The sequence below is a fragment of the Podarcis liolepis genome (assembly GCF_965112155.1).
Source record: "Podarcis liolepis genome assembly, chromosome: 7".
NCBI classification, from domain to species: Eukaryota; Metazoa; Chordata; class Lepidosauria; order Squamata; family Lacertidae; genus Podarcis; species Podarcis liolepis.
In genome coordinates, this window is record NC_139561.1 from 85,437,796 (window position 1) to 85,458,436 (window position 20,641).

General features: G+C 46.8%; 1 protein-coding gene across 1 annotated transcript in view; it reads right to left on the minus strand.

Moving 5' to 3' along the window:
* The window catches only part of B9D2 (B9 domain containing 2), a 34,078-nt gene that overhangs the window by 764 nt on the left and 12,673 nt on the right, over window positions 1–20,641 (minus strand). The gene's annotated exons all lie outside the window — the stretch shown is intronic.

Sequence of the window (20,641 nt, forward strand, 5' to 3'; positions counted from 1 at the left end):
AGATTCGGTGCCCGCATTCGTCGCTCCTTACTTCCCTTGTCTGGAAGATATACTTTCAAAGATAGCTCAGTCAGGAGAGCACAAGACTCTTAAATTTAGAGTCGTGGGTTCGAGTCCTGTGTTGGCAAAACGATGCCTGTATTGTGGGGGGTTGGACTAGATGACCCCTGGGACCCGACTCTACAGTTTGGGGAAATGTCCTCCTCTTTATTCCTCCGGCAGGTGAGGACTAGTTGTGGCTACTCCGGTTCTGAGGGGAATGAGTCCTTTTCTTTATTGCTGGAAGCCCCTAAAAAATCCAACTCCAGTCATTTATACATTATCAAGGAGGAGCCTTTGAGGTTCTTATTTTGTTCCTGTTTCTATATCTGGGTTTAATGTTTGTTCCTGTAAGTTACTTTGAGTCATTGCCACAGAAATTTACATAGCCAAAGCTAAGCAGGTCTTGGCCTATGTGGGGCCTGATCAGGAGACTGACACCAATGCCTTACGTTTCCTGAATCAAGAATGAAATGATAATAATTGCAAAAACAAAGATTGGTCCGTGACAGGGGACGAGTCATAGAATCCTAAAATCGTAGGATTGGTACCCCAAGGGTCATCCAGTCCAACCCCCTGCAATGAAGGGATCTTTTTGCCCCACGTAGGGCTTGAACCCACGACCCTGAGATTAAGGGTCTCGTGCTCCACAGACGGAGCTATCCCAGACGTGTTTTGTCTATTTGATATATTTATTTGAATCTATTTCTACCCCATCCTTCAGTAGACAGAAAGCGGGAAAGACCCCCCCCCCCACTGAACTCCTGTTGCATGTCACCCATCACACTATGAACATGGTTTAGAAAAGTGGCCAGGAATCTGTTGCCCGGCAACTCCCATCGTTCTTCACTGTCAGATATGCTGGCTGGCACTGATGGGGACTGGAGCTCACCAACAACTAGAGGACCACAGTATAAAAAAATTCCTTCCAGTAGCACCTTAGAGACCAACTATGTTTGTTATTGGTGTGAGCTACTGTGTTCATCCACACTTCTTCGGATGCTGCAGGTTCCCCATCCCAGTATCATCATGCCCTGGATTTTTTTTCTGCAGTGCTGAGATCCTGAGCCACCTCCCACCTGTGGATACAGGGGCCATTCCATCCTGACCCACCTCCCACCTGTGGACACAGGGGCCATTCCATCCTGGCCCACCTCCTACCTGTGGACCATTCCATCCTGACCCACCTCCCACCTGGGGACACAGGGGCCATTCCATCCTGGCCCACCTCCTACCTGTGGACCATTCCATCCTGACCCACCTCCCACCTGTGGACACAGGGGCCATTCCATCCCGACCCACCTCCCACCTGTGGACACAGGGGCCGTTCTGTGCCCTTCCTCTGCCCATTTGGTTGGCACGTCGTGTGCTCAGAGGACCTCATTTGGTTCAGAGGCTGCCAGCTGCCGATTCCTACGCTAGGGATCCGTTTCTGGTGAATTGCATCCTCCCCTCTTTCCTGGTCGTGCCGCTTCCTGGCCTGCGGCAGCGGCCTAACGCTACAACTGTGCTGAAAATTCAACGCAAACACCCCTTCATTTCCCCCAACCATTCTGCATCAGTTAACGAGGAAAGAAACAGCGCTTTAAAATTATCAGAGGGGAGAGAAGGCTTCCAGTGAAACTCTCAGGTGTGCAGTGCAGGGATCTTGATGCAAGGACTTTTCCTTCTGAGGTGGCACGGAGGGGTTCATGAGTGTCTTTCATTCTATAAATTGCTGGTCCCATGGTCTGCCCCCTTCCTGGGTGCCCATGCGTCAGTCAAAACCCAGGGGAAGACTTCATGGAGGTCAGGAAGTGCAGGCTGCAGAAAATGCTTGCAGAATTGAAAATTGCACCCACTCTGCCACTTTGCAATGATGAAATAGGCTTGAAATCCTGCACCGACCCCAAATTCTAAATAAGCTATAAAGAAAGTGCCCCGAGAATGAAAACGCCGCGAGGAATTTGCTCCCGTGAGATGTTACAGTGGGCATCAACATGGCCTCTTATTCTGTTAATGACTGAGCTGCCCTGCTGTCCTAAGTGCAATAACTTTATCAGGACCAGCCAAATTGTCACAAAATAGCAGCAAAGCTTTTTCCCCATTCCCTCAGACCTCATAATCAGGCAACGTGTTACACAAAGTAGGGGATGGAGAGATGGGGAGTTTAAAAACAGCAATAACACTATCTCCGTACCCTCACCACAAAATATGGTTAACAGGAAGCTGGCTTGACAAGGCTCTTCTTGTGAGGGCTAGTATGTTAAAGTCTGCAGAGCACACCGCACTGCTTCTGATCATTATTAACAACGCTGTTTAGCACAGAACCATAGACTTGTAAACTTGGAAGGGACCCACAGGTCATCTAGTCCAACCCCTGCAATGCAGGGATCTCGAACTCGCAACCCTGAGGTTAAGAATCTCGTGCTCTGCTGACTGAGCTATCCCAGTTCCATGCATTTATACAGTGTATGAGTCCTTCACACGCACATCCTTCAACTAACCCTGTCAGGTGGGCCACTGCCACTATCTCCGTATTACCGAGAGAAAAATGGCTCACGAGTTCCTAGCTGAGGTAAAATTTCAACCTCCTGCACCCTTGGCCCACAATGCTACACCCACAGTGTACTTTTATATCACTGTTATACCATGGCTTTCCCGCAAATTAATCCTGGGAGTTGTAGTTTTGCCAGTCGGGAGTCTGCTATTCCCCTTGCAGAACTACGGTTCCCCAGAGCTCCCTGGGAAGAGGCATTGGTTGTTAAACCGCTCTGGGAATTGTAGCCCTGTGAGGGGGGGTGGCGCCTCTGGGCAACTACAGTTCCCGGGATTTCTTTGAGGGAAGCCATGGCTGCTAAAAGTGATGTCATAGTGCTTTTTCCTTCAGCTCTCTATATTGGACAAACAGGCCAAACCTTACGCCAAAGAATAAACGGACATAAATCTGACATCAAGAATCACAAAACAGAGAAACCAGTAGGAGAACACTTCAATCTCCCAGGACATTCTATACAAGATCTCAAAGTAGCTGTTTTACTACAAAGGAATTTCAGAAATAGACTGGAAAGAGAAGCTGCTGAATTGCAACTCATTACCAAACTTAAAACCATGGAGAGACCTGGTCTGAACAGAGACATTGGATTCTTATCTCATTATACATGACTAAGCCATTTCTCACCTTCTCACCCCTTGCCTTTTCCTGTAAGACCTATTACAGTCGTTAAGAGTCGTCAACAGGCTCATCTCAGCTATCTGCCAATCACCCATTCCCACCACCCTTCTGAGTAATACCCCTCCCCACCTTCTCACTATATAGAAGGATCTGGCAACTTCTGTTTCAGTGTATCTGAAGAAGTGTGCATGCACACGAAAGCTCATACCAAGAACTAACTTAGTTGGTCTTTAAGGTGCTACTGGAAGGAATTTTTTATTTTGACTATGGCAGACCAACACGGCTACCTATCTGTAACTGTTTTTTGTGTGTGCATGATGCAAACATGGCCTCGGGGTTGCAAATTATTATTATTATTATTATTATTATTATTATTATTATTACCCCGCCCTCCCCAGCCAAGACCGGGCTCAGGGCAGCTAACACCAAATATAAAACAAATTGACTGAAATACAACTTAAAAACAAGATTGAAACACAACATTAAAACATTAAAACGCAGCCTCATTTCAGCAGAAATTTAAAAAAATTCCCCGTCGGCCATGAAGCCCACCGACTCGCTGAGTCACAGGGTTGTTGTGAGGGTAAAATGGGGCGGGAGAGCCCTTCCTAAAAAATAAATAAAAATAAATAAACCAGAAGGAATAAGTTCAGGGACGGAGCTGCAGCGATAGCTCTCAGGCCTTGCCCAAGTTCCACCGTATAGCCAGGATTCCTTTTTGCGGCTTCGGCCTGTAACCAGATACCAGAGGGCTGGCTTCTCATCCTAGCCCTCCTGGGGTGGGTGGGTGGGTGTTCAGACACGCCACCCCCCCATATTTCCCAATTCAAGACGCCCCACCGCATGCCAAGCAAGCGGGCAATTCCAGCCGTGAGCTATTTCGGAGCAGCTGCGTCGGGCAGAGGGGAGTTGGCATTGTATTACGCCCAGAACGAACCCAAGCCACGTTACATGTGGCCAGATCCCATTTTGGGCTGCAGATTCACGGCGCTTTTGCGGGGCACCGGCTATAAAAGGACAGCTCCTCTCTCTCTCTCTCGCTCCTCATCCTGGGCCTGCAATCGCCTATTTCTAGCCTGGCTCCATCGCTCCTCATTCTCGTTCAGAAACAGAGGAGTCTCGGCTGCAGAATACCTTGGTTGGATTCGTGCCACGGCCTTTTGCATTTCTTCCTTGTTTGTAAAAATAAAAAATAAAAAATTGAGACGCGGCGAGGGCCTGCGTCCGGTTTGCACATTGCACTACGCTGCGGTAGTGTTGCTATCAGATCGGTCCTTTCGCCTTAAGAGTCGAGGTCCTGTCCCGTTCCTGACCTGCTGCTCCGAGAGACCCGGAGAAAAGCTCCGTAAAGTCCAAAGAGAACCTAGGAATGCATCGTTAAAAAATGAAATAAAAAAGTCCCAAGGGAGAAACAGATTGCAGAGAGGGAAGCTCAAAAAGAAAAGATTGTTTCCGGTTTGCATGTGGGGTGAGAGATGGACATCAGAGCCTGGCCTGAGTCCAGTGGGCCAAGAGGAAGATTTTGAAAGAAGAGTCAACTAAGTCTCCCTTTAAAGCACATTCAAAGCCCATTTCGCCCCTCAAAGAATTCTGGGCTTTGTCATCTGCCCCTCACAGAGCTGCAATTCCCAGTAATCCTGAAACTACAAAGCCCAGAATTCTTTGAGGGGGGGGGAATGTGCTTTGAATGTGCTTTACAGCGCGTACACAGCCTGAGTCATTATTCCTGAGGTTTGGGAGGGCAGTATGGGCTAGTGGTGAGATCACAGGATGGAGATGGAAGCTTAGTTGCTTTATTGTGGAGATGGGGGAACCTCGGGCTAAATGTGGCCCTCTGGAAGGCCATAACTCTCCCCACCACCACACACTGTTGTTCCCCAGGAGTTAGCGTTCGAAGCCATTCTTGCATTGCCAGGGGTTGGACTAAATGACTCTTAAGGGCCCTTTCCAGCCCTACAATTCTATGCCATCTCTGAAGTTAATCTATAGCCGTCACAATTAGTTGCAGCTTACAGCTTTAGTCTCCCCACCATTTTGTCTAATCCCCCTTTTAAAGTAACCCTTTGTGGAATGTAAGAAAGTAAAAAAAAAACTTCTGGGAAATGATATATAATGAGATGAAAAAGAAGTTGAAATATACATTCTTAAAAAAAAACCCAGAAGCATTTTTACTTGGTATTATAAGTGAGGATACTAATACATAGGATGTTAAATTGTTTTTATACGCAACAACAGCGGCAAGAGAATTGTTGGCCCAGAAATGGAAGCAAGAAGAAATACTGACAAAAGAAGAATGGCAGACAAAATTAATGTAATACGCAGAATTGGATAAAATGAGAGGAAGGATTCGAAACCTGCGGGACCAGAGATTTACAGAAGACTGGAAGAAGTATACGAACTATTTGAAGAGCAACTGTAATCAACAAATTACGCTAGTAGGACTACAAGAAGTTTTGTAAGGAGAAATATATGAAATATTGCAAAGAAGAGAGATATTAGTTATGATGCTTAAATTTAATAGTGAAAGCAAGAAATGTAAATTAAATGAAAAGATTGGAAAATTTTCAGATGTGATTGGTGGAAGTAAAAAAAAATTGTATAAGATATAAAAGTATGTTTAATAATTGTTGAAAATGTTATGTTAAAACACACACACACACACACATATATATAATATTTTATATATATATCTAAAGATATATATATATATATATCTAAAGTAACCCTTTGTGGTAGCAAATTCAATAGTTTCCAACAGCTACTTGCTGGGAAAGGAAAAATTCCTGGCTTTCGGACTAAGGCCTCCATTTCCCCTCCTTTTTACTCTGGAGAGGCAAGACTTCAGAAGCAAAATTAAGAAAAGGAAAGTGGCCAGTCAAATTGGGATGCAGTTAAGAGGACTGTCGGAAGAATCGTAGAATCGCAGCTGGAAGGGAGCACGAGGGTCATCTAGCCCAACCCCCTGCCAATGAAGGAATCCTTTGCCCAACATGGAACTCGAACACAGGACCCTGAGATTAAGGGTTTCATGTTCTACAGACAGAGCTAACCCAGAGAACACCGACGCTGGGATGGAAATGAATACGCCGCGGGTCCGAGCAGAAAGGTGCTGATTGCCAGGCTTTCAAGGCAGAAACCGGGACTGGCCTCTACTCCATGGGGAGTGAATTTGATGTCCCAGGGCAAAAGGGTTTGATGGCAGCGCCATGGCGAGAAAATGCCATTCAACAGCCATTAGCTTTTCCAAACCTGTGGCTTTGGTGACCCCTGCTGGGCAGAGCCAGAACGGCAACACTCTTTTAATAAAAATTTGACATTTTTACATTTTGTATATTTTAATATCGGACAGTGTTTAAAGGGGTCCCTGGGGAAAGAAAATTCTGCCTTCAAACTATTCAGGTCTCTTTACTTGCATTGTCGTGTGTGTGTGTGTGTGTGTGTGTGTATACATATACATATACTTACACGGGAAGACACCCGAAGACACCAAAACCTGCATTCCTGTACCCGTGAAAATCTACGAAAGCAAATATACATATACTGTATATATGTGTGTGTGTGTGTGTGTGTGTGTGTGTGTATGTGAATAATTTTTACAAATTGAGATCAGCTTTTTAAAAATAATTCACCGCTATTGCCTCTGTTGAAAGGATAATGTAGTTTAAGAAGTAAAGCTGAATCTATAGCAAAATATGTTAAGGCTTTCACTTCAGAGATTGTAAAACCAAATTAATACCATTGAAGGCTGCTTTTCCATATAAAACAGAGACATGGGGGGGAATATAGCCAACTTCCGAAGTTAAGCTTTGTAAATGATGTAGGGAGGCTTGAAATCCAATATACATTTCCCAGGGAGCACACTCCATTGAAATCAGTAGGGCTTACTTCTGTGCAGACATGCATAGGATCTCGTGACCCATTGTGCATTAATTTTTATTGTAGAGGAGCAACATATCACGGTCTTAAGGAAGGTTACGTTTCGGTTCTCCAAGTTTCTCATTTTCCCCATCTTAAATTCAGTAAGTTTCCCCAACAATCTGCAAAAAGAATTAAAAAATCCCCATGAAAATTCATCAGGATTTTTGTACAAATTTATCCTAATAACCATATTTTTGTATGTAGTTTTGACTAATATGAACATTTCTGCAAGCAATTTCACCCAATAGATACATTTTTGCAAGCAATTTCCCCAAATATAGCACATTTTTGTATGTTATTTTCACTAATAAATGCATTTCCAACTGCACATTTTACCCTGGCATATGTATCTTTGAACACACTACTTGGCCAGAGAACTGCACTGAAAAATTTGGAGAAGAGCAAATTTTGAAGATTGGCTGTTTTGAATTGTATTGTGAATGTGGTAGGGTTCACCAATAAATGCGAACGGAATCAAACATCTTCCCCACCCATAAATTCGTAGGTGATCGGACCCTGGAGAAGTTAGGTCTTTATGTAGATCATCAGAGATCACCCACAGAACCTAGCAGGGAACTTATATCCTCTTGTTTCATGCTTCCAACCAGCTGGGCTCTGCAATAGGCTTAAATTATGAATATGTATGAATCCACTAACCAAACACCATGAATATTTACCTATACTTTCCATCTCATAGACAAACACTGTTTTTACCCGGCGATTTATGGCCTTTGCTTTCGGAAAGCTTTGGACATTTGCAGCCCAGTTCTGTGCATGTTTACTCAGAAGTAATTCTGACTTCAAAATATGTGTGCATAGGATTATAGACCCGGGATCCCTTCCAATATCAGTAGACAGAGAGGCGCACGTAACCCTCAGACCGTAGAGTCAGAATACCCTCCCAAGATAGTGCAAAGGCTAGAGATTTTTTATTACTGCTGTGCACTGTTTGACGATTGGATCTCGCTGGAGTTTGAGTTTCCAAAAATCAGAGCGTTGTAGAACAAGCTTTGGATGACAAGTAGCTGAATGTCAAGGAGGCCGGGGCGTGGGTCTCCAACGAGGTTCTACTCAAGAGTAGGTCTACTGAACTGAATGAACCTCAGTTAGTTGTGTCCCTAAATTTCAACGAATCTACTCTGAGTAAGAACGACATTAGCTACAACCCAATATTATTGCGATAGGGACACGGGTGGCACTGTGCGTTAAACCACAGAGCCTAGGACTTGCCGATCAGAAGGTTGGCGGTTCGAATCCCCGTGACGGGGTGAGCTCCCGTTGCTCGGTCCCTGCTCCTGCCAACCTAGCAGTTCGAAAGCACGTCAAAGTGCAAGTAGATAAATAGGTACCTCTCCGGCGGGAAGGTCAACGGTGTTTCCGTGCGCTGCTCTGGTTCGCCAGAAGCGGCTTAGTCATGCTGGCCACGTTACCCGGAAGCTGTACGCTGGCTCCCTCGGCCAATAAAGCGAGATGAGCGCCGCAACCCCAGAGTCAGCCACGACTGGACGTACAGTGGTGCCTCGCAAGACGAAATTAATTCGTTCCGCGAGTTTTTTCATCTAGCGAATTTTTCGTCTTGCGAAGCACGGTGTCGGAAAAGTTTTGGAAAAGCTTCAAAAATCACCAAAAACCTCAAAAAAGGCTACCACACCGCGTTCTATGAGTTGCTCCTCGAAGTCAAGTCACAACTGTATTAACGGTGTTAAGAAAAAGGAAACAAACTTGCAAAAAACGCAAGACGTTTTCGTCTTGCGAAGGAAGCCCATAGGGAAATTCGTCTTGCGAAGCAGCTCAAAAACCGCAAAACCCTTTCGTCTAGCGAGTTTTTCGTCTTGCGAGGCATTCTTCTTGCGGGGCACCACTGTAATGGTCAGGGGTCCCTTTACCTTTAATATTATTGCCTGGTGAAATGAATTTTTAAAGTTGTGCAGTGTGATCCTATGTGAAAGCAAGTTCTTTGGCTTACCCACCAAAATAGAGTGGAAGAATCCTAGAATCGGAAGCAACACTAAGGAGCATATAGTCCATGGGTAGGCAAACTAAGGCCCGGGGGCTGGATCCAGCCCAATCACCTTCTAAATCCGGCCCGCAGATGGTCCAGGAATCAGCATGTTTTTACAGGAGTAGAAGATGCCCTTTTATTTAAAATGCATCTCTGGGGTATTTGTAGGGCATAGGAATTCCTTCATTCCCCCCACCCCAAATATAGTCCGGCCCCCCACAAGGTCTGAGGGACAGTGGACTGGCCCCCTGCTGAAAAAATTTGCTGATCTAGTCCAACTCCGAGTGATGCAGGAATCTCAACTCAAGCACCCATGACAGATGGCCGTGCAAACTCTGCTTAAAAACCTCCAATATACGTGTTTTGTAGTCTTAGTCCATTAATTAAATCTGCATCTATTTGAATATTTTTTAAAGGGAAGTTTCTCGATTTTGAAATTTGAAAATCTTAATAGCACTTAAGTTTCTCCTCTTTTCACCCCTCAACCCCTCTCCACCCAACCCTAAGGAAACATGGACATAACCGGTTGATACCAACATTTACGAAGAAAAAGGAGTGAAGGTCACCTTGGTTACAAAACAAAAACATCTCCCCACACATCCCCATAAGCTTTTGGTGGTTTACATGCACATTCCTTTTTTGGTGTGTACGTGATGAAGTCTAACCAAGTGTTGGAAAAACCATTGAGTTTATTGTGTTTTCTTCTTTCACATCCTTTGCCGGTTAGTTTTTCCATTAGAATCAAGTCCCAAACATATATAAACCGGAGTTCGAACAAATTCAAGTCCAAAGATCTCCTCGTGAATTCGAATAGGAGAATATAAATGGTTTCTTACTCGCTTTTATTTGCTTTTAAATAATGTGTGTCTGAGTCACAGCATCATCATCTTTAGAGAGTGCACCGTCCTTCCCTGCAGTTGTTACAAGAAAAACAAGGATATGTATTAAAAGTCATTTTAATGTGTAATTAGTTGGGTTGTATCTGACTAAATCATACTCCGAGTAAAATCTCTGATATGATCTCAAGTCTGTTAATTTCAGTGGGTCGACTCAGACTTAAGTTGGCTAAAAAAAAAACGCCCACCAAAATCTTCTGGACAATGAATTGTATTTTTATTGATCAAAATAATTTTTTTAAAATTTTTTTTTGCTTGATCAACACTAAACCTTGCCACGCTTAAGATCACAAGAATTGCCCTTCTAGTTTGGCATCCTTTTTCTCACAGTGGCCAACCAGATCCCTTTGGGAAAGCCACAAACAGGATCCGAGCACAGATCCAGATCCCCTCCTGCGATTCCCGTTGACTGACATTCAAAAGCCCTGCTGCCTCCAGCTCTGGCACAATTTCTGTTTGATTTAATGATCCTGAGTAACATCAGCAAAACTGGGCCACTTCATTGCTTGCCTCTAGAGAATTTATGAACAAATTAAAAAGCACAGGTCCCCATACTGAACCATGGGAGATTCCCACTTTCCCTCTCTCTCCAAGGTGGTCAGGGATCTGTTGGCAAGCATGTGTCTTGAGAGACAATGGAGTGTGCCTTCGGGGGTGAAAACAAACTGCTGTGTCAGCAGCACCAAAGAGACTTCCCTGGGGTGCAAGTCTGGGGAGTGTGTATGGGCTGCCCAGATGACACGATCCCCCCCCCCACCTCGCTGATGTGGTCCAAAAGAAAGCAGAGCAAAACATCTGGCAAGGCAGCAGAGGTTTAGGATCTGTTATGTTCTGAGCCGAATCCTAGAACAATAGGATCCAGAATGCAGCAGTCTGATTGGTCTGCAGGAGCCACCCAATCCAGCTACAGGTGGAAGTGAATCAGCGACCTGATTGGGCTGCAGGAGCAGCCAATCAGGCTCCTGGGTGAAGTGAATCAGTGACCTGATTGGGCTGCAGGAGCAGCCAATCAGGCTCCTGGATGAAGTGAATCAGCAACCTGATTGGCCTGCGGGAGCAGCCCGAAATTAGCCAATCACGCGGGGCCCATTGTGCAAATAACGCATATATAGATAGACGTTTTGGGGGAAAGATTCATTCGTTGCTACTATGAGCTGAATAAAGAGCATGAAATTCACACTCAACTCGCTGAGTATATTTCAGGATCAGAGTTTCCCTTCTCCTAAATGCGCTCCCTTCCCAAGTGAACGAGCCCCATGTGCCCCACACGTCCCTCGACAGCACGTGTGGAAACTGCCTTCTTGACTGTTCGACCCACTTTTGGTCTCGTCTGCTCAATCCACCGGAGCCTGTCTTCACACTCGGGGAAGACCCTAACACATTGAAACCCATCGGCCCCCCTCACCTGGTTTAGCCAGCCAGTCAGACCGTTCCTCGGTTGTGGCTGCTGTCACCTGCTGACAGCTTCTAGGAGCCACAGGTGAGAGCTGAATGCAGGGTGCGGACCAAAGGGGGGCAAACTACCCCAGAAAGAGCATGATGTGTCCCCCACCAGAGATCCTAAAGGGACCCCTGACACCCTCTATACTCTGGCCAGCTATCCGAACCCACAGAAGCAGCTGGTTGCTGCAGAAGGAAAGACAAAATCTGTGAAATATTGGATGGTATACCTTGAACGAACCAAGTGGCCCGCTTCTCCGCTCTGTTGAAATTTTGCCACCTCCCCCCCAAAAAAAGAGAGGTTCATCTGCCTTTAAGAACACAGCAGGCCCAAAATCTATTTGTTGTGTTTCCTTTTTTTAATTTAAATTTTATTAACATATAAAACACATCCATATACATTTACACAATACACATACACAACACACTACCTTATTTTCATAACATAAAACATACCTACATTACTCTATATAATACCTACCTATATTATACATATCAACATACCTACACACCTACCCCACACGGACACCCACCAAGTGACTTGAATTCCAGCCGTTCTTGTTACACTATTTTTCCAACTAGCTTAAACACATTTCATTATTTCTTTAATCCCTTCTTCTATCTTGACTTTACTCTCCTTTCACTCTAATCCTTTTCTGAATTCACTCAGTATCTGCCAGAAATTCTACTTTTCCCACATAAATTTTGATGTATTCCTTGAAGATAGCCCACTCCTTATTCACTTTTTGCACCATATCTCCTCTTATCCTCCCGGTTAGTTCGGCAATATGGAAGTATTCCATCGTTTTAGATAACCAGTCTGTTTTAGTTGGGACACTGCTACTTTTCCGATGTTTGGCAATCAATAACCTGTGGGTTAAACAACAGAGCCTAGGACTTGCCGATCAGAAGGTCGGTGGTTCGAATCCCTGCGACGGGGTGAGCTACCATTGCTCGGTCCCAGCTCCTGCCAACCTAGCAGTTTGAAATCTTGCCAGTGCAAGTAGATAAATAGGTACCGCTCCAGCGGGAAGGTAAATGGTGTTTCCGTGCGCTGCTCTGGTTCGCCAGAAGCGGCTTAGTCATGCTGGCCACATGACCCAGAAGCTGTACGCCGGCTCCCTCGGCCAATCAAGCGAGATGAGCGCCGCAACCCCAGAGTCGGCCACGACTGGACCTAATGGTCAGGGCCCCATTTACCTTTACCTTACCTTGCTGCTGTAGTTGCATACATAAATATTGGTCTGACTGTTCTTTTTATTTTAATTTTGTTTTTAAGTTGTAATCATTCAACTTGTTTTTATTATTGCTTGTAAGCCGCTCTGAGCCCAGCCTTGGCTGGGGAGGGCGGGGTATAAATAAAAAATAATTATTATTATTATTATTATTATTATTATTATTATTATTATTATTATTATTATTATTTCCTCTGACATGATACCTAGAAGAAAGGATTCTGGGTTTTTTTTCCAAATGAAAATAACTGGTGCATTTTCATTGCTGGCAGAAGCTGTACACATTGAGGGAATCCTACCCTCCAGGAAACTCCATCTTTGAATGTGAAACATGGCACAAGGATGCAGTTTTCAGCACCGGCTCTCTGCACCCCGCTGAACACCTGGCTCCACATGGGATGTGCACCACTTGCAAGTTGGTGATGCCACACAGCTGCGCTGCTCTCCTCTACCCAACACCTCCACCCTTTAGGGGTCGCAACCAGGTGGTCCCGTCGCTGGCATCCTTCCTGGGTCAGGAGGATGCTGGGAAACGGACATGCTTTCCGGGATCCGGAGCCGGCCGAGGAATCCGGGAAGGTTCTGCAGTTTCTGTACTTTCACCCTCGATTAGGCTGAGCGGAGGCAAGCACCCCTGGGCAGCCGGCCAGCCAGCACAGCAAAGCAAGACAGCCGCTTTGGGGAAGGAGGGCAGTGACCTGGAAAAGGCCTTCCAGGTAGGGGCCGGCTTTCAGCCAAGCCAAGATCCGAAGCAGCCAAGCCAGGAGGCAGCTGCGAAGGCCGCAGAGATGGAAAAGCTCTAGAAAACGGAAAGACACACACACACACACACACACACATGGTCAAGGGTTTGGAGAAACGTCTGCCCAAGAAAGGCTATGTGGGGTCTTCTCCCCTGAATCCAAGCTGCTAGGAATCCCAAGTGGGAAGAGTGATGACGTACTGCCCAGTGCCCTGATTTTCCTGGGACAGTTCTGGAATTGCAAAAGCCATCCATGTTTCTGAGTGGATCCCAGAACATCCCCATTTCCCCTGCCTGTGGTGCTGCCGCCAAGCTCAGGAAGGAGGAGCCAGGATTTGTCCCGAGTAGCAGTGGCAGCTATGGCTGCGAGGGAGCATCCTTTTGCCTCTCTACGGCCATTTCTGTTGGCCTCCTTCCTCAGGCAGCTCATAGCATCTGCTGGAGAGCAGGCAAGGAGGAGAGGCCCGTATTCCCTGTGTGATCAGGGGCAGGCAGAGAACAGGACTGCCCTTTGTGGGAAGAAAGGGGAGCAAAGAAGATCACAAGAAGTCTTGATTTTTTAAAAAAATAATGCTTTGTGCGTCCATGTGTAATCTTGCCCCTTTCTAAAATTTATTTATTGGTTGGTGTGTGTGTGCTTTTCTTCTTGCAAACCTAAGGTAAAGGTAAAGGGACCCCTGACCATTAGGTCCAGTCGTGGCCGACTCTGGGGTTGCGGTGCTCATCTCGCTTTATTGGCCGAGGGAGCCGGCATACAGCTTCCAGGTCATGTGGCCAGCATGACTAAGCCGCTTCTGGCAAACCAGAGCAGCGCATGGAAACGCTGTTTACCTTCCTTCCAGAGCGGTACCTATTTATCTACTTGCACTTTTGACGTGCTTTCGAACTGCTAGGTGGGCAGGAGCAGGGACCGAGCAACGGGAGCTCACCCCGTCACGGGGATTCGAACTGCCGACCTTCTGATCGGCAAGTCCTAGGCTCTGTGGTTTAACCCACAGCGCCACCCGCATCCCACCTACCAAACCTACCAAAGAATAAATTAAAATAAAATTGGGATTATGGGGTTTTCTCGAGACAGTGAAGGACGTTTGTGCTTTGTCCTACTTGTGTTGTGGTGACAGCACTCTCCCTTCTTCTGTGGCAGCAGGACCAAAAATATGGGGGCTTGAGGAGGGTCAGTTCGGGTGTGGTGCAAGAGAAATGTCCCTATTTTCATGAGGAATATTGGAGGGTATGCACCGTTGAGTTCTGATCCGGCTCACAGCCTTCCCAGAGAGGTATCTTGTTGGCCACAATGAGAACAGGATCCTGGACCAGGTGGGATTTTGGCTCGACCTATCGGGGCTGTTGTAATGTCCTTAAAACACATGTGAAGACAGGAAAAGGCTGATAAAACGATGAACAAAGCGGGAAGGGAACCAATTCCCTCTCAAAACACATGAGTAGCGGTGATGACAGGAGTTGTAGTGATGCCCAAGAACATTTGAAAAGTCCTTCTGCATGGATCACGCCTGTGGCTCTTCCAGTCTAGCGTCCCATTCTCACAGAAGAAGAAGAGTTTGGATTTGATATCCTGCTTTATCACTCCCTGAAGGAGTCTCAAAGTGGCTAACATTCTCCTTTCCCTTCCTCCCCCACAACAAACACTCTGTGAGGCGAGTGGCGCTGAGAGACTTCAGAGAAGTGTGACTGGTCCAAGGTCACCCAGCAGCTGCATGTGGAGGAGCAGGGAAGCGAACCCGGTTCACCAGATTACGAGTCTACCGCTCTTAACCACTACACCACACTGCCTCTCAGTTGCCAACCAGGTGGGAACCCCCCCAAAAAAGACCGGAATACAACATCTGGAAGGCCGCAGGTTCTCCAACCCTCATTAGAACTGAGGGTCGCCTAACGAAAGGTTAGCAATATATTCAGGGACAACGAAAAGAAGCAGGTCTTCACTCAATGTGGAGTGCAAACTTATGGGATACACTGCCCCAGATGTGTTGAAGGTCACTGGTTTTTACGGTTCCCTACCCTGACCCACCTCCCACCTGTGGACACAGGGGCCATTCCATCCTGACCCACCTCCCACCTGTGGACACAGGGGCCATTCCATCCTGACCCACCTCCCACCTGTGGACACAGGGGCCATTCCATCCTGACCCACCTCCCACCTGTGGACCATTCCATCCTGACCCACCTCCCACCTGTGGACACAGGGGCCATTCCGTGCCCTTCCTCTGCCCATTTGGTTGGCACGCCGTGTGCTCAGAGGACCTCATTTGGTACAGAGGCTGCCAGCTGCCAGCTGCCGATTCCTATGCTAGGGATCCATTTCTGGTGAATTGCATCCTCCCCTCTGCCCCCTCGCCCCCCGAAAGAGCCTGGTGTGATGATAAAATAGCACGCCTGGAAGTTTCTGCAGAGTATCCGTCCTTCAAACAGCCCCTTGGAACAGGGGGAATCCGACCAGGGCAGTTGGCAAAACAAACAACGGCAGAAGGCTCTGGGGGCGGGTGGGAAGGTAGCAGCACTGCTTGACTTCCCTGTTTCGACAGAAGTCAAGCCACCCACATTTCCCCAGCGTGACTTAACAGTTGATCCACGTGGAAAGTTTAAGCAGGTGGGCAGCCTGGCTCCCCCGGGGCCTTTCCCTACGGGAAGAATGGCCCCCTAAGTAACCAACTTCTGCTTGCGGTCCAGCTTACTCCCTTCTGTGGTCTGCTTCTTTCCTGGTCCTGCCGCTTCCTGGCCTGCGGCAGCGGCCTGACGCTAGAACTGTGCTGAAAATTCAATGCAAACACCCCTTCATTTCCCCCAACCATTCTGCATCAGTTAACGAGGAAAGAAACGGCGCTTTAAAATTATCAGAGGGGAGAGAAGGCTCCCAGTGAAACTCTCAGGTGTGCAATGCAGGGTTCTCGATGCAAGGACTTTTCCTTCTGCGGTGGCACGGAGGGGTTCATGAGTGTCTTTCATTCTATAAATTGCTGGTCCCATGGTCTGCCCCCTTCCTGGGTGCCCATGCGTCAGTCAAAACCCAGGGGAAGACTTCATGGAGGTCAGGAAGTGCAGGCTGCAGAAAATGCTTGCAGGATAGAAAATTGCACCCACTCTGCCACTTTGCAATGATGAAATAGGCTTGAAATCCTGCACCAACCCCAAATTCTAAATAAGTTATTAAGAAAGTGCCCCGAGAATGAAAACGCCATGAGGAATTTGCTCCCGTGAGATGTTACAGTAGGCATCAACATGGCTGGCTTAAATAGAAGATTAGACAGAAGCAGAAGACCAGCTGCAGGAATTATGCTGGCCTGTGACCGTAATAATGTAGATTCATTCATTCAGTTGCAGGAAAGCATAAGTAGGCCCTGATTGCAAGATGCTGGAGCAGACGGTCTTTGGCCTGATCCAGAATAGCTCTTATTATGTTCCTATTGCCAGATCCTTCTTCCGGATACAGAAGCACTGGAAGTATCTGGATCTATGGAATGTGAAACGCTTGCCTCCCTGTTTACACGAGAAACCTATACGCAGCCTTTTAGTACTTCGCCTCCAAAGTGGCTTAACAAACATACCTAAGCCAGTGCAAATGAACTGAGTTCAGCAGTACACGTTCGGAGTAGAGATGGTTAGGAATGCACTGCAAGAGATCAACAGCAGTAGCCACAGAGCTATAAACCCTACAGGCAGAGATTAAATAAGGATAAATCCAAAAGATGACAGAGGAGGCCGTTTCTGGTAGCTACCCAGTCTCTATTGATTATCTTGGCGAGTTTGCTGGTTTTTATGGGAGAAGGCTACCTAGAAACGCCGTTCAGGGCTTCATAGTCTTATCCCCATTTTACAGCTGAGGGAAACTGAGGCTGACAGACACCATGAACCACTCACAAGGTCAGAAGGACAGTAGATAGAAACCGATCTCATCCTCTTATCTCTGGAGATGTAACACTGGAAAGTCCCAAAATAGCTTGGGAATTTCCTTAGCCCGATAAGCTGGGGCTGTTCAATGGAGACAGCCTTATCTCTGTCTTTGCAGCTGTAAAACATAAATCCTCAATTTACAAGAGACCACAGCCTCCCTCCGCAAGAGTCATGTGGAAACGAAAAGCGTTGACTGCACCAAACTTTGAAGAAGGGAAGTGGAAGTCGGACAGTCAGGTTTCTTCTGAATACTGCCTTTGGAGCAGCGTTGAGACTTGTGTGTGGGGGGGGGTGCTGCTGAGGACTTTCCACTGAGGTACCCCAAGTTAGACTCAAAGAGTCTTGGGCCATCTTAAAGGCTATAATACAATGTACTGTGGCACGAGGTTTTGTGGACTCAAGCCCACTTCCTCAGGTGCGTGAAATGAAATCTTAGCTTGCAGGTGCAGAAAAGAGAAAACTTTGAGGAGGTGGTGCGTAGCTAAATGGCAGGGAGATGCAAAAATTATGGCTGACGATAGCCAGGTTTGATTCTTCATTCTTGGAGATGAGTCAAGTTTAGGGTGTGTATACGGCTTTCGAAAGAACTAGGACCAGGTTTTTATTCTTAATAGCATCATCAGCTGCCTCCTTTCTCTTTGCCACCCTAAAACTCTTGGACTTTTCAGGGCACCTTGATTTTCAGACCATAGCAGGTAGTACTATTTTATCTCCACACCAGTGAAAAGATTCGGCTGTCAATTTCTACAGATTGCTACTAGTCTGCCACTAAGCTTTTCCACCCCTCTAGTCAGTTGACAACCCAGCAATGATGGCTAGTGATAGAGAATCGCAAGTTCTTCGTTGCATGTTTAATGTTTTGTGATCTGCTATGAGAGCTTATTTGATCAGGATAGAAACAGAGAAGACTACCTTCATTTCTTCTTGGGCAGTTTAGGCCCCTCCTTCTCTGCCTTTGTTGCTGATAAATTTTAAATAATAAAATTTAATTCTTACCCTTTCAAATGGGAAACAGCAAATAAGTAGCAGCATATACACCATACATTTAAAGCACATTCAAAGCATATTCCTCCCCCCCACATAATCCTGGGAATTATAGTTTGCTAAGGGTGCTTGTAATTGCAACTCTCTGCGAAGGTAAACTACAGTTCTCATGATTTTTATTTTGCAGGGGGAGGAATGGTCTTTGTGCTTTACAAAGATGCTGCGTACACAGCCGCCATACCGGCAGATTTGATTTTTAAAAATTAAAGAAAGCATCACCCTAACATGCAGACAGGAATTAAGCAAGTGAAACTTTCCCTCCCTACTTGCATTTCCAGGCCAGGAAAATCTTAACATTTCTGTTTGCTAAATTAACTAAATTTCTGCTTGCCAGCCTGCTGTTAATGGCGCAAGAAAGAGATGCGGGCCGTAGAACCAGGAGAAACCGTGAGACAGGGCGCCTGGGAAAAGTTTTCCCAAAACAAGAATTTCTGCTTGCCATGCAGCTATCAAATGTCTCTCTCCTTCCCCCGACTCTTGTTCTGAACTCCACGTTCGCTTAAATGCAAAATGGGCATACCCTGGGCATTCTCCTTTGCCAAGCACTGCATGCTATTTTTATTATTATTAAGGGGGTGGAATGATGAAGGAGAAAGGGATCTTTCCCCTTGAACATCACAGTCTTTGTCCTGGAGAAGGGAACTTGCAGGGCAGCTGATTTGACCATGTATGTGGGACGAGATGGGATGAGGAGCTGGAGTCAAAGCTTCTTTGATCCTGCAAGGAAGAGAAGCTTAAAAATAGACTCTTCCTGTACCATAAATAGATGCTGTGTCAGTGTCAGACGGCTGCAAATATGGGGCTTCGTTTTGGGGTGTGTCTGTGGCCTGTGGCAGTTTGCTTTCAGAGAGAGGGAGAGAACGCCTGCAGAGGGCTGGAGCTGAACCAGAGAGCCCTGGGTTCAAATCCCCACTCGGATGGAAACTCGCTGGATGGCCAAAGCATCCTTTTTCTCTCTCTTAACCGACCTTACTAGGAAATCCGTGGCCAGGTTATGGGAAGAGAGTTAGGAAGCCCCTAAGGAAATAAAAAGCACCACTTTACGTCCCATTGCTTTTAAACTCTGGAATGGAAGTCCCAGTCAATTTAGCGCAGAGTTTACTTCTGACTAAACACACAGAGGGATGCGGGTGGCGCTGTGGTCTAAACCACAGAGCCTAGGGCTTGTTGATCAGAAGGTTGGCAGTTCAAATCCGCGCAACAGAGTGAGCTCCTGTTGCTCGGTCCCTGCTCCTGCCAACCTAGCAGTTCGAAAGTACGTCAAAGTGCAAGTAGATAAACAGGTACCGCTCTGGTGGGAAGGTAAATGGCGTTTCTGTGTGCTGCTCTGGTTCGGCAAAAGCGGCTTAGTAATGCTGGCCACATGACCCAGAAGCTGTCTGCGGACAAATGCTGGCTCCCTCGGCCTATAGAGCGAGATGAGCGCCGCAACCCCAGAGTCGGCCGCGACTGGACCTAACGGTCAGGGGTCCCTTTACCTTTACCCTGGGAGACTAGGCCCAATAATGGTATTAGACATGGCTGCTCTGAGTACCAGGGACTGAGGATAAAGTCTGAGGGATGTTGCCATCATGCCTTGCTTGTACCTCTCAATCTTTAGGCTGCCGCTTTTGGACGATTCTTGAAGCCCCTCTACACTGGTGTTGTTTTTGCAGGCAAATTCTGCATCATGCCATTGACCCAAGAATAGTGTGTTAGTGGTGAACATCCCCCTGGACCATATACACACAGCATTCCACTTGAATAGTTGTTCTGCAATGCTTTCCGAATGGTCTCGCTGCCCAGAGCGGCATTTTTAGGCTACGGCACAACCAATGCAACACACATGAAGAACTCGTTGCATGAAAAGTTACAGGGTTTCAGCTGGAAGCTCTGGGAACATGCATGGATTGGAAACAAAGCATGCGTCTCCATCCTGGAAAAAACTGCTGTCGCGAGCAGAACTGAAAGTGGGATTGCGTGTAACTGCCTACACACCAATAAAACGTCATGAACGCACAATAAAAAGACCGTCTACAGGCAGGGGACGCGGGTGGCGCTGTGGGTAAAACCTTAGCGCCTAGGACTTGCCGATCGCATGGTCGGCGGTTCGAATGCCCGCGGCGGGGTGCGCTCCCGTCGTTCGGTCCCAGCGCCTGCCAACCTAGCAGTTCGAAATCACCCCCGGGTGCAAGTAGATAAATAGGGACCGCTTACCAGCGGGAAGGTAAACGGCGTTCCGTGTGCTGCGCTGGCTCGCCAGATGCAGCTTGTCACGCTGGC